Source organism: Phasianus colchicus, chromosome 1 (assembly GCF_987193195.1).
Source record: "Phasianus colchicus chromosome 1, bPhaCol1.hap1.1, whole genome shotgun sequence".
Taxonomy (NCBI): Eukaryota; Metazoa; Chordata; class Aves; order Galliformes; family Phasianidae; genus Phasianus; species Phasianus colchicus.
In genome coordinates this window covers 106476868-106490753 of record NC_143436.1, presented here as the reverse complement: position 1 = coordinate 106490753, position 13886 = coordinate 106476868, and positions in this window count along the sequence as shown.

The window sequence follows — 13886 nt, the reverse complement described above, 5'->3', positions numbered from 1 at the left end:
GCCTGTCTCCACAGGAGAGATGCTCCAGACCTCTGAACATCTTCATACCCTCCTCTGAACCCTTCTCCAACATCTCTGCATCTTTCCTGAGCTGGGGGCCCCAGGCCCAAACACAGCACTCCAGATAGGGCCTCACAAGGGCAGAGCAGAGGGACACAATTCCCTTCCTCTCCCTGCTGCCCACCCTTCTTCAGGTGCAGGCCAGACTACTGTTGGCCTTTGAAGCTGCAGGCAGACACTGCTGGCTTGTGTCCAGCTTTTTGTTCATTACAACGCCTGAGTCTTTATGTCTCAATGCTCTCAATAAATTCTTTCTTTTCCCAGTCTGTACACATATCTGTGTTGCCCCAATCTAAGTGCAGCATTTTGCACTTGGCCTTGTTGAACTTCATTAGGTTCTCATGTGCCCACTCCTCAAGCCTGACCAGGTCCCTGTGGATGGCATCCCTCTCTTGTGTTGATCAACTGCACTACTCAGCTTAGTGTCACCAGCAAAATTGCTGAGGGCGAACTCAATTGTACTGCTTCTGTTGTTGGTAAAGACAGTGAGGAACACTGGGCCCAAGACTGAGTGCTTTGAGACATGACTTAAGACCAGCCTCCACCTGGACGTGGAGCTGTTGATCAGAACCTTCTGGCTGCACTTGAGCACAGAGGAAAAGCACAACCCTGTTGAAACAGCAGCAGAGTGTCCTCGGCAGGAGGAGCCACATGATAAGGAGGGCAGGAGAAGCAGGAGATCGATGGGTGGCTTAGATGAACAGCAAGAGCGGGTTATACTGCTCAGACCTCTGCTGTTTATGGCCTGGCTCCATAGCTGCCCTGGCCTCACGACACACAGAAAGAGACACAAAGCACTGCCAGTGTTCCTCCTGGCATGGGGAGGGTTGTCAGGGACTGACTGTGCTGACAAGGCACTGTCACCTTGTTGCCTGCTGCCTTGCAGGTGCTACCCAGGGTTATCTTTACCTCTGTGGGATCAGGCACAAGCAGGGTGCTGAGCCTGTCTGAAGGAACACACAGACAGACGGATGGATAGAAATATATGCCTTTGTTTGGGCTCACGGCTCCCACTCGGCTAACAGAAATGCAGGTTTGGCCACCGTGAAGACTAAACAGATGTTAATGGCACATGTTTTTCAGTCAAAACCCTGAAAATCAGCCTCTCTTAAAAATAAAACTGGCAAGAAGTGCCCATAGCAGAAAGCGTTAGGAGAGCTCTGAAGCAACACGGTGACTACTTTTTTTAATTTGCTCAGCTTGGGGGCTTAATGAGTTGTCAGTGCCCTTTGAAAGAGGCGAGACTGCACTTTCCTCACGGCTTCTCTCCTGTCCAGCTGTGCCCATCAGATTGCAGTCTGGATGGAACGGGGATCAAAGGCTGCATTCATTTCTGTCCATGCTTTAATTTAAATTTAACTCCAGTGTGCTTTATTTTGAGCTGCAGTCCTCCTAGGTAATGACATTTTTCTGATTAACTGCTGAAATTACTAATGAATTAAAGGCAGCAGTCTGCCTTCGGGTTGCAAAAGCTGTAATAACAAGCTGCTGAAAATAATTAAAACTTGATTTAAATCCATGAAAAAACAGAAATTCAGAATTACCCTGGTGGTACTGTCCTTGGTTGTCTGCATCACTTGAAAATATTGTAGTAATGCGTGTTATCACTGGGAATTCTGCAGCCCCTCACAGGCCCCTGTGCCTGACCCCAGGGCCAAGGGATGCCTCCTTCATGGGGCTTAGCACTGCAGCTGAGCTCCCACGGTCTGCTGCTGTTCCAGGGGAGGATGTGGCAGAGACAGGGCTGGAAAATGCAATACAGCAGCAAAACATGGCCCTACAAGAGGAACATTTGCGACCCTGAAGGTTGCCTCACCTTGTGGTGCCTCTCCTGGAGCAGCTGCTGGTGGCAGCCTGCCAAGCACTTCTCCCAAAAGCACGGGACTGTCGCCAGGGGTGCTTGAGTTCTCCTTACGCCCTCACCTGCGCGTGCGAGCCATATTTATTACTCTCACTTGTCTTTCTGAAGAGATCTGAAGTCCTTGAGGAAAGGAATGAAGAAATCGCAGCTCTGCTCAGCAGTGTGGTGGTAAACGAAGAAGCAGGTCAACTCACTCACAAGTATGCTGCACAAGAGTAACGTGTAAATTCTGTTCTGGTCAAGTTAAAAGCAGGACAGCTCCATTTACCATCAACAGACATTTGGAAGCCAGTGATTGAATGCTGACTTCAGCCAGACTGTGGGAGAAACACTGACTTGGCACTAATAACTTATGTTAAAAAAGTTATGTTGTTATTGCTCATTGTCTTCTCAGTATTTTTCTATGCTTTAAAATAGCATTTTGGGGTTTGGGTGTTTTTTTGGACGAGTGTCTGCATTTCTAGTATTTGGGTTTCAGATATTACAGGGCTATTTATTTAAAACAACTTGTTTTATTATATTTTTTGAGGAGTGAATATATTAACGTTTGTTCTTGAAGGATTTATGAGCCATTTTTCTTGCAGTATTTAAATCCCAGCCCAAGTTCAGACCGATGAGGCCCTTCTTTGCACACTGCCACCTCTGCAGTAATAAATAGAATCATACAATCACAGAAGGAAACCTTAAAGGCCACCTGGTCCAACTCCCCTGCAGTGAGCAGGGACACCCACAGCTCCATCAGGTGCTCAGAGCCCCATCCAGCCTGACCTTGAGTGTCTCTGAGGATAGGGCACTCACCACCTCTCTGGGCAATCTGTTCCACTGCCTTACCATCCTTATGGTATAAATCTTCTTCCTTATATCCAATCTAAATCTCTCCTCTTTTAGTTTGAAGAGGTGAGATAATGCACTCAGTCCATCAAGGGTGCGTGTTACACTTCAGGACACAGCTCCTTCAGCGTGACAGAGTCCAGGATCATCTAATAACATTGTGACTTCTGTTCCTGTGGACAAATCCTGCAGATACTGGCTATTGTTCACAGAGGTGTTGCTACATCCATGTCGTCTTCTAACCATAGGGAGTGAATGTACTTCACCTTTCAAAGACTGGGAAGGAGACTTTCACAGCTAAGCTTTCCTAAGGTTAAGTTTGTGCTTGAAAAATACCGAGCAATGTTTGTCTTCAGAAATATTTCGCATATACATATGGAAAAGCGCCTGAGTAAGTAAACAGGGAGCACCAAAACTATTTGCTGACTTTCACAGAAATATGTTAGCAATGGGTTTATCTGACACTGTTTCTCTGAGCACCAAAAGCTCCAGTTTTTCCCATGCTCCCACCGAAGTCTTCAGCTTGCTCTCTGCCTTGCAGCTTCTGTAACAAAGCTCTGTGCAGATGATACAAAAATCAAGAGTGTGCAATGACTTGGAGGCATCATCAAATAAATTTAATTTGATATCAAAGGAAACAGCAGGAGGTCACTGTGTTGATGTTGTTAGCCTTTCTCCTATTCCATTAATTAAGAAATCCTATGTTTTAATTTAAACTAAATTGCCGTGAAACCCTTCTTGTGGTGCATGGTGTTAAAATGTAGCACCTTGAATTTAAGCTTCATTTACATATGAGAGAACACAAGAGTATAGCATAATTATGCCTATCTGAAGTACATTTTGTTTTCAAAAGCCTTTTCATATCAGTGATGGATGACATGTAAAGAATAAGGAAATCAGACTTCTGTAAATCTCTGGAATGAGTATATCTTGTCATACAGAATTTCTCCTGAATTCACCATGGCAATTTTTACAATAATAGTAGAGAAAAAATATCTCAGTCAAATACAGGAATGTCAATATAGCAACCTGGAACTCCACATACTTAAGTGAAATTTAACAATAAGTATGGCCAAATTTAGCTTGAGGGTCTTGCACTGCAGTGCCCTTGCATGCAGGGAGGGCCTGCAAAAAAAGGTGCAAGGTATTACGAATGCTGTCAAAGCCCACCCAGGATTTGCCTGGGTCAGTCCATGGTGTCACGCTGCACATGTGCTCTGACAGTGTAATGAGAATGAGGGTCAGTTTGTATCTGAAATTAAGCTAGGTACTGATGCTAGCCCAAATTATACTGTGCATGACAAAGACCATGCTAGGGAACATTCTAGTGAGTAACCTGCCATGATAAAAATTCACAATCATGATGCCCCCAAGCCATGAGGTAGTATTTATCTCTTCTCCTTTTTCTTGGCAATAAGTCAGAAAATATGCCAGTACTGCAGAGGGTAATTTAGGACTGGTGATTTTTCCATCGTTGCTGCAGGCTGAGCTCCATCAGCCCGTGAGTGCAATGTGCTCGCACCTGCAGCAATCTGCAGGCTTTGGGGTTGATGGAGGTCAGCTATTTAAATGCTTTCTTGCAAGACAAGTTCCAAACACCTTGTTTATGTGCTGAAATGTGAACAAACCAGTGACTCACTTCTGAATTAAGATTTCCATGTTTTGTTTAAGCCTGAAAGAATGCTGTCTAACTGAATGAACTGTTGGAAAACGGAGTTTTACAAGTGGTAAAAATACAAATTACACTATCATGGAACAATTATGGATATGTACTCTATAAGTAGGAGCTATGGGAGGGCAACTGCTTAGGGATGGAATCTGAAGCGCTCGGCTCCAGCTGCTGTCTTTGCTAGCCCAGTTCCAGGTTTTGCTTTTGCTTGTGGTGAGATGCTGGCACAGGCTGCCCAGAGAGGTTGTGGATGCCCCGTCCCTGGAGGTGTTCAAGGCCAGGTTGGATGGGGCCCTGTGCAGCCTGGTCTAGTATTAGATATGGAGGTTGGTGGTCCTGCACGTGGCAGGAGGTTGGAGATTCATGATTCTTGAGGTCCCTTCCAACCCAAGCCATTCTACAATTCTGTGATTCTATGATGTACTTTTGCCTTCTCCATGGACAAAGTCAGCAAGCTGCCTAGATGTAGCCAGCTAAGCACAGAGAACAACTTCGCTGTGATTTTTCCTTTAAGTGAGGTGCTGAAATGAGCTGAGTTAGAGCCAGGATTTTACATAGAGCAACTCTGTGCTTCTCAGCTGTGGCATGGGATTTCTTGGTTCCTAATAGATGCAGGTTCCCATAGGCTCAGGATATATTAGGTATGCAGCCTGTGAACCACACAAGACTTCATCTCTGAAAGGTAAAAAAGGAGTGACACATCTCCCTGATGGCACAGTGAAGGAAAAGCAAAAGAAGTTCAGTCTGCCACCATTCTAATTGCTGGTCACACAAATCGCACCATAAACCTGCTATCAATACAAATCTTAGTATAGTTCATGTAAATTAGAATTTGGATAACCTTCCATATTTAGTCAGTTTTAAAAACATTAGCATGAATACAGTCTTGTACTGAGCAATGAAAATTCATCTTGATGAAAACGTTAATTTTCCAAGAGTCTTCCTATACAGAGAAACTTCACGATTATTGCAAATATCACCTGCAGGTCATGGTTAACTCGCAGCAGTTGTGCCATTGTGTATACCACTTTCAACTTCTTGAAAACTCAGCAAAAATTCAGAGTTGGGTCCAATTATGAAGTGCTCATTTTTTCAAAGGTAAATACATTGATATACATTCAGGGCTTGGCACAGTCCTGAAATATTTCCAGTGTGATATTAGTTTATATAAAGAAAAAAATAGGTTGCAAATCCTGTTGGTATGATTTTATCTAAATGGCACTCTCTTAAGGAGTCCCATTTGTTAGAAATAGGGAAACTTTTAACAGTAGTATGGTATAGCATAGGAATTAGTATGGGTCTACTTTTAACTCACAAAAAGAAAGAGGTGCACACTGCTCTGCAAACATGAAAATAAGCATGAGATCAATTCCCAATTTCTTTATGAGATTCATGTTTTAGTAGGACAGCTTATGCAAGCGAGGAGAAAATCTTACTTTTGATTTTTGCTCTAGAATTCTTCAAGCAGTGAAAGGCTGCAGCAGGTGTAGAGGCAATGGAAGCAGAAATAACGTAAGGACAGACCTGATGATACTGCACAGGAAACAAAAGGCTGCACTGAGCATAGATGAATGGAGGTGAACTTGGAAGAATGTCTGATTTTGAGTGGAAACAGGTGACTATGCAGAGTCAGAGGCTCTGCAAGAGCTTTTAGGTTGGATCTATGGTACTTGGGACTTTCTAACAGGTTTTTTACATCTTCTGATTCCTCCCTGGTTGTATATCTATGACAAAAGCCTCCAGGAGTTAATCAGTACCTGTTTGCCACTCTCCATTTAGTCTACAGGTAATTCAGTCAACAGGAAACCCAGCTGGATTCCAGGCTAGCAGTATTTTCCTTTGTGTGCTTAAGAGAAGGATTAACTAACTGAACTAAAAAAAAAAAAAAGAGAGAAGAAATGCATTTCTTTGTTACTCTGAAGTTTTTTAAGTTTTAATTAGGGCTTTCTGTTTAATGATTCAGTGCTGGTTTAACCCTGAACATGCTATCCCAGTTTGTTGTTATGGCAGTGGCTGTGATGTGCTTTCTTTCTGGGACCAAAGAAGAGCAGCAGAGGCGAGTTCACACTCTTAGTCACATGTAAAGAATTTGAGGGGTTCCTTTCAATAAATCTATTACTATAAAATGCCTGTGAAGTAAAATTATTTTGTTTATTTTCCACGTGAATGTTAACTTGCAGACAGCCTGCATGCATAGAGATTGTTTAAAAAAAAACACAACAGATACATAGCATGCTGGCCACTGTTCTTGCACAGACTCCCAGGGGACAAGTTAACCATAAGCCTCACTGCCAGACCCTCAGGCACAGCTCTGAGCAAACAGATGGGCCTTACATCGTGCCCCAAAGGTCAATGGACCTCGGCTCTGCTAGGCCGCTGGGAGAAGTAAATTCCTGAGCTGAGGATGTTTCACAAGGAAAGCAGAGCTTACACTCTCCAGATGTGCACGTTCGGGGTGTGCTGGCAGGAATGCTCTGGCTGCTCTCAGCTGTCAAGATAGAGCTTGGAGGAGGAGAGGAGGAAATTCCTTGGGCAGCCCCAGTCCCAGCCGTGCCATTTCACTGGTCCGAAGGGGTCGTTGCAAATCCACAGGCCCAGGATCGGTGCAGGAAGCAGTGGAAAGAAACATAGCATGCAGGCAGTGTTTATTTAATGAGAAACTTCCTCTTGATAGTGTAGCTCATACATGGTATTCTGGTTAATTCTTTTGTAAGTCATCTGAAAGTTTCCTGCAGCATATATATTTTCCCTGTTAGCCTTGTTCTTTTGGTTTTCCTTAGGAAAGTTTGTGGACTCTGTGCAAACTCCTCCTTCCAGGGCTTACTCACGTCCCACTCACGTCTCAGCCCACAACCGAATCCCTACAGTGCCCTTGAAAGTACACAGAGTGTTTGCTGCAGTTTATGTTCAGGTTATTGCTTTTCCCTTGCACGGTTTTCTCAGAAGTGCTAGCTATGAGCTATTATGATGTTTCAGGAAAAGAACACAAAAATGCGAAGCTCTGGGACAAGGTGTCCAACACCCCCCTCCAAAGGACAAAAAATGGTGCTGGTGAATGAACCTTTTTCACTGGACTTCGCTGCACCATCCCTCATGGGTGTCCAAAAAATCACGAACATGAATCATGTCAGCTCTTTATACTTTTCCCTCCCGCTTTCTGGCTTCTTAAGTTACTCTTCTGTAGGGCATTTAATCTAGCTCTGAGCAACTGTGTTCGCCTCAGCCATTTGTTTACATGGATAGTCCTTATTCATACAAACACTCCCATTTAACAAAATCAGACCAGAACTCATCAGAAATTTTCATAAATTAGATCCTGATTATGTATAGGATGACCATTTTGAATATAGAAAGTTATTCACAGTCTTCTGCGAGAGGTTCCAGTGAACACATCCTTGCAAGTAATTCAAGAGAAATTGGATGCCAACTCCAGCTGGATCCCAGTAAAGTCCTTACATTTTTACAGGTAAATTTTCTAGAGAAATGGAGGGAAAAAAATGAAAGGAAAAAAATAGCTGTTGGTTTGTGCATTTCCACGATTACAGCATCGTTCAGAGATGAGTTTGTAAATGTCAGGATATCAGGTTGACTATTACAAAACTCAGTAGGCTATTCATTTCTGCACCTGTTTCTATAGCAAACATACTTTCTCCCTTGAATCAGCACTCGTTTATCCACCTGGCTGATGAACACTCGATACGGACTCATAGAATATCTTGAGTTGGAAGGGACCCATGAGGATCATTGAGTCCAACTCTTGTCAGACTTAACAATTTCCACTACTGTTGCCATTGTTTTTTGTTTTTTGTTTTGTTTTGTTTATTTGTTTTGTTGTTGCTGTTCCCTGCATCATAGACAAGCATAATCACACTTGTGTAAGGAAAGACAGCCCCAAGCCCTGGGTATGCTACTTGGGGGCATGGGGCACATGGGATGCTCCTAGTGCACCCATGCACTGCTGTCCTGCCTGTGTGAGTGGAAGAAAAAGTGATTAATGTTGTGCTAATAAAGAAGTTTCCTGTCCATTATCAATGAGAGGGTCCCAACAGAGTAACATTTTTTTCCTTCCCCCCTTCCTTCCCCCCCCCCTTCCCCTCCTCTTAATTACCAGCCCTCTTTACTCCTGTTCTTCTTCCAGCTCAGAGCCCAGCAGTCAGGGTGGGACCACCAAAACCAGCAGTGAAATGCTCAGTGCCTGGCTCGTAGGGCTAACGCCACCAATTTGTGTTTCACATGGCTCTCGCTCGTCATCGTTAGTCCTTCCTTGCTCATTAAATAATTTTTATCCATGCCACCTCCCTTTTCTAATCATTCCTTGCATGCTTAAATGTCACTACATCATTCAGATGCATCTTTGATCTCCTCAATATGGCTTTATGTTTCTTTCTGCAGGTAGGATGGTTATTGCTGTGCCCTTCATACCTTCACATCTGCCTCATTTTCATCACATGGTTCCCTGTTCCTCTTTGTTCATACACTCTAGGAAAAATCTAGGGTGCCTTTTTTTTTCCTTCCTTTTAATCTAAAAGCAAAATATATTGCTACATTGCATTTGACAAGCTATGTTTAAAAAGCATAAATCAAATACCTGCGTTCAATCTTAATTTATGTTGAATTAAATGCATGAAAAAAGTATCTTGGAAAGAAGAGTGAAAAATAAAAGATGGAGAAAAATCAAGAAATAAGTCAAGACATTTGCTTTTTCACACAGAAAAGCTGGCCAGAACTAGCAGCATGAATCTCTCTTGCTGGAACATTTCTATACATTCCTTTTTGATATTGTATTCAGTCTTTTTGAGTTAAATTTAAACACGATAGCTCTAATGTGAACCAATAACCATAACTTAGTTCATTAAAGAATTCATATGTGTTGTTTTATGAGCCTTCATTGTTTAGGCAAATATTGAACATCTCTGCATGAAGGTCTAGGTATGCAAATGCTTCAATAGTAGGATCTAAATGTACACATTTATTACGTCTTATAAATACCAGATATATATTTAGACACAGTTGCTTTACTACTTTTTTAACAGCACTTGAAAAAGTGGCTGTGAAGCTGCAGATCTATCCTTCATTTTCTGTCTTCAGAAGTCTTTGTCTATACAAAGGAAAGACAAAACTGACTGCAAATTATGCTGATCTGAGATGAGTTAGGGTAGTCACAGCCAAGTCCCATCGACCATTTATCAAACATCACAAACTGACATCTGTTTTCTTCAGATCGCACAGATCATAGGAATATGAGCAAGAAGAATAGTGTCATTAAAAAAAAAAAAGGCATCAATTTTTTGGAATGACATGCAGAGGAGGGATCCCATGCTGTTTTGGCACAGAAGAGGAATTACACATGAAAACCTTGGTACTACTCAGACCGTGCTTCTCCCTGCTTGCTCTTAAGTTGAACAAAACCAAGAGATAAGGTGACTCAGGCACTGTGTAGACACTTCTGATGAACAAAAATAACATCTTGGCCCATTTAAACCGTGGTCCATACATGCACTCACAAAAATAAGTAGGAGTAAAGAAAAAAAAACCTGTTAAATTATCAGAATATGCTGCACTCACGTAACTCCATCTGGAAAACTGCATCTGGTTCTACTCTCTACAATTCAAGATTAAGTGGATAATGTGGAGAAAATGTGAGAATGACTAAAGACCTAAATACTTGTAGTACACTTCTCAGTGGAAGGACTAAATCCTTTTAAGCCTGCCAATGGACATAGTGATTGCTCATAGTCTCTATTTCCAAGAAGTAAGAATGTTCACTCACTGACAAAACTATGAGATCCAGTGGTTAGGAGCTGAATCTAACAGATTCAAGCTATGAAGTAAGATGCACGTTTTTAACAGGGAGGGTAATTAACCACCACAGCAAGCTAGTGCGGCGTTACAGCAAGTTCTCTTTCTTTGGAATTTTTAAAATCACAATCAGATGCTTCTTCTAAAAGACTTTCTGTTTCAAACAGAAAGAAGCTTGATGCTGTGTGTCAAACAGGAAGGTGGGCTAGAGCATTGCAGTAGCCCGTCTGGTGTTACAATCCACAAATCGGAATTTAATGAACAAGATTTTCTGGGAAGAAGCAAGAGGAAGCTCTGCCTTTAGAATTAGAACCTATGCTGCTGGGAGAGCACCAGTAGAAAGGTGAAGGAAGGCACTGTTTGTAGGGAGAGACGCTATCTTTCACTCAATCAACTGGTACAGTTTGATTGGCTTTCACTGGCTTGCTTGGAGTTTTTTTCCAGCTATATTCATTCATCCAATAAAGTACTTTTTCTTCTGACAAATCCAGCATCACTTATCAGAGAAGATGATTGAAGAACTAGTCACAAGATTGTCAGTAGGAAATTTAAAGGGAGAGCTAAGCAGGCTTAGTAGCATCTCATTAGACATAAGATACGGATGGGACAAATAGGACAAAGCTGTGTTTAGGCAAATATTGACAGATTTAAATACACAGTGATTAGGTACACAGTAAAAATTCAGAAATGCTTGATTTCCACAACTGAGCTCCTTAGTGTGTGGAATTTGGTTTAAAATGTTAGAAAAGTGACAGTGCTTCATCTTCCCTGTAACCCGTGATATCCATCTCATAGGAAATAAGAGCTCTAACCTCTGAAGACCTCGTGCTCCTCTACGTTTTACTTGCATGTATTTTGTATGGCATCGGAAGGAGCCTGCCAAATTAGCTGGTTTCTCTGCTCCCCCTCTTGGTCAAGGAAGTGAAATCTCACATCTCCTGAGACGCAGTGACTTCTGTAGTACAGCCCATCTGAGCATGACAAAGTGTTAGTTGCATGTGCAGTTACACGATAAATGATTTACCAAAAAACTAAGTATGGATGGTTGCATCTAATATAGAACACATCCTTTTTTTTTTTTTTTTTTTTTTCCCATGGTAGACCTTTCCCAAACCTGCAATATATAGTGTGAAACTCCTAACCCTTCAGAACTGAGACTATCACAACTTGATTTTGTAGGAATGTTCAGTTGCAGGACTGGGGTACCCTAAGCTGCTTTCTGGCACTTAAAAGGATCCGAGATGGAGCAGGAAAACTAAGTGTTGAGTGCCCAGACATACTTCTTACCATAAACTTATTTCTGATGCCGATAAACCTGCAAGCTCCTCATTGAAAACAGTGCTTTCAATGCCAGTCAAAGTGAGCATGAAAACCTAATCAGCTTGCTGACAGTGAAGATTATACAGCAGGAAGATTATAATGAAAAAACTAGTTATTAAGTGCATTGCAGAACTCTGAATCACTTACAACTATGATATAATAAATGTGTTCCTTTTGTGGAGAGCTTGTTTGCTAAAATATGGTAATATAGGATAAGAAATAAGACAAAAACAAAATAAGAAAAAATATCTTCCTCTTGAAATAAATAAAGTAGTTTTATGTGGATCAAAATCATGCACAAATATAATTAAAGCATAATATTCAGAATGAGTCAATTCTTGCAAAAGCTCATTTCTAGAAGCAACCCTACTGATATGAAGGCCAGTGGCATCCCAGCTTGTAACAGAAACAGTGCAGCCAGCAGGAGCAGGGAGGTGATTGTCTCTCTGTACAGCATAGGTGAGGCTGCATTAGGTGTTTGAGAGTAAATGTACTACTTAGGGACATGGTTTGGTGGGCAATACTGGTAGCAGATGGATGGTTGGACTACATGATCTTAGAGGACTTTTCCAACCTTAATGATTCCATAATTCTATGATTCTATGATCTTTATGGATTAGTATGTAAGAGAGTTAAAATGTTTGGGGTCTCAACAGACACGTTTTGCCCAATCAGTCAAGCCTGGCAGCTCCAAAAAAAAAACAAAAAACAACCAAACATCCAACCAAACAAAAATGTGTACAAAGATCATAATAACATGAACTTCATTTCCTTAATATTCTTTAAAAAAGAAAAAAAAAAGCTAACAAATGTCATGCTCATTCAGAGCTTAATGCATGCATCTTCACCGTAAACACAAAATGTACTTCATTTCCAGTTGGTCAATTTCCAAATAGTGTTAATAGCAAAAATACAGAACAGTTCTAAGAATCTTTCCAAAATGTCAGAAATAATTCCTTCTGAAATATGTCTCAAACACTACATTCAAGTAAAATATCTAAATAAAAATCTTATTTGGAACTACATGTGTTCAACATTAATACATGTTTCTAACTATATTTTTGTGCTTACAAGACATATTTCCTAGAATCCACTATAAACATATTTTATAACATATTTTATATTTTTACAACATACCTCAGATTTGTAGATACAGACCAATTACAGGAAAACAGAATAAAGTAATGAATACATCAGAATATATGTTGGTTGTACATTTCTCATAACAAAGAAAGCCATGGTCTTCTAATCATTAGGAAAATGAAGCAATTGCACGCCTTCATGCAGGACAAGAACCACGCTGATGAAGGCAGTGTGACTGCAATTAATTTATCAGTAGAGCTTTTGCAAAGATATTAAAGTTGAAAGACAGAAGTTATCAATTTATTCTTGTTTAATTTTAGGATAACATATTTTACATATTATGCTTCTACTTACAGATCTGCTTTCTGGTATGTCAAGAGAAAGTAATGCAGTGATCTGTAATAAGATATTCACTTTACATAACATTTTAAGAATGATCCTTAGTTACACTATAGAATACATATAACACCTTTTGAGGCACAGAGTATATCACAGAATCATAGAAAACGTCACTAAGGTTGGAAAAAAACACTAAAATCATCTAGTTCAACTACCAGCCCACTACCACCACACCTACTAAATATGTCCTTCACTACCACATCCACTCTTGAACACTTCCAGGGATGGTAGCTCCACCATCCCACTGGACAACCTCTTACAGTCCAATCTTTCTCAGAAGAAATTTTTCCTTGTTTCTGGTCCATTTCTCAAACATTGTACATGTCAAATCTCTCACAGCCTCTCTCCTTTACCCACAGGTTCCAGACCTGCTTTTTGAAGGGCTGGTATGATTCATGAGTGTGTATCAAGGAGCAGCTGTCTGAAACTAAAGGAGCCACAAGCCAAAGCTCACTTGAACATGCAGGCTAAATGCTTTGAAGACCTATGCAAGCATAGAATCACAGAATAGCTTGAGTTGGAACAGACCTTAAAATCCATCCATTCCCAGTCTCCTGCCCAAGGTCCTATATATCAACCTGGCCATGCTGGAAGTGAGTGCAGCAGACCCAGTGGTGCCCTCCAATGTGATGTAGGCCAACACTGTTCTGAGAAAAGTGAAAAACAGAAACAATCTCCCAGTCCCTCTCACATGGAAGAGACTTTTCAAAGACAGATATAAATATTATATACTAAACTGACACTGACAGTCATTGGGGATCAACAGCCTAAGTGCTGTTTCTGCCTCTGAAAGTCCACGCTGAGAACTGCCCTACCACCTGAAGGGTGGACAGACACTTCAACCTTTCTTCCTTGCAGGCCACA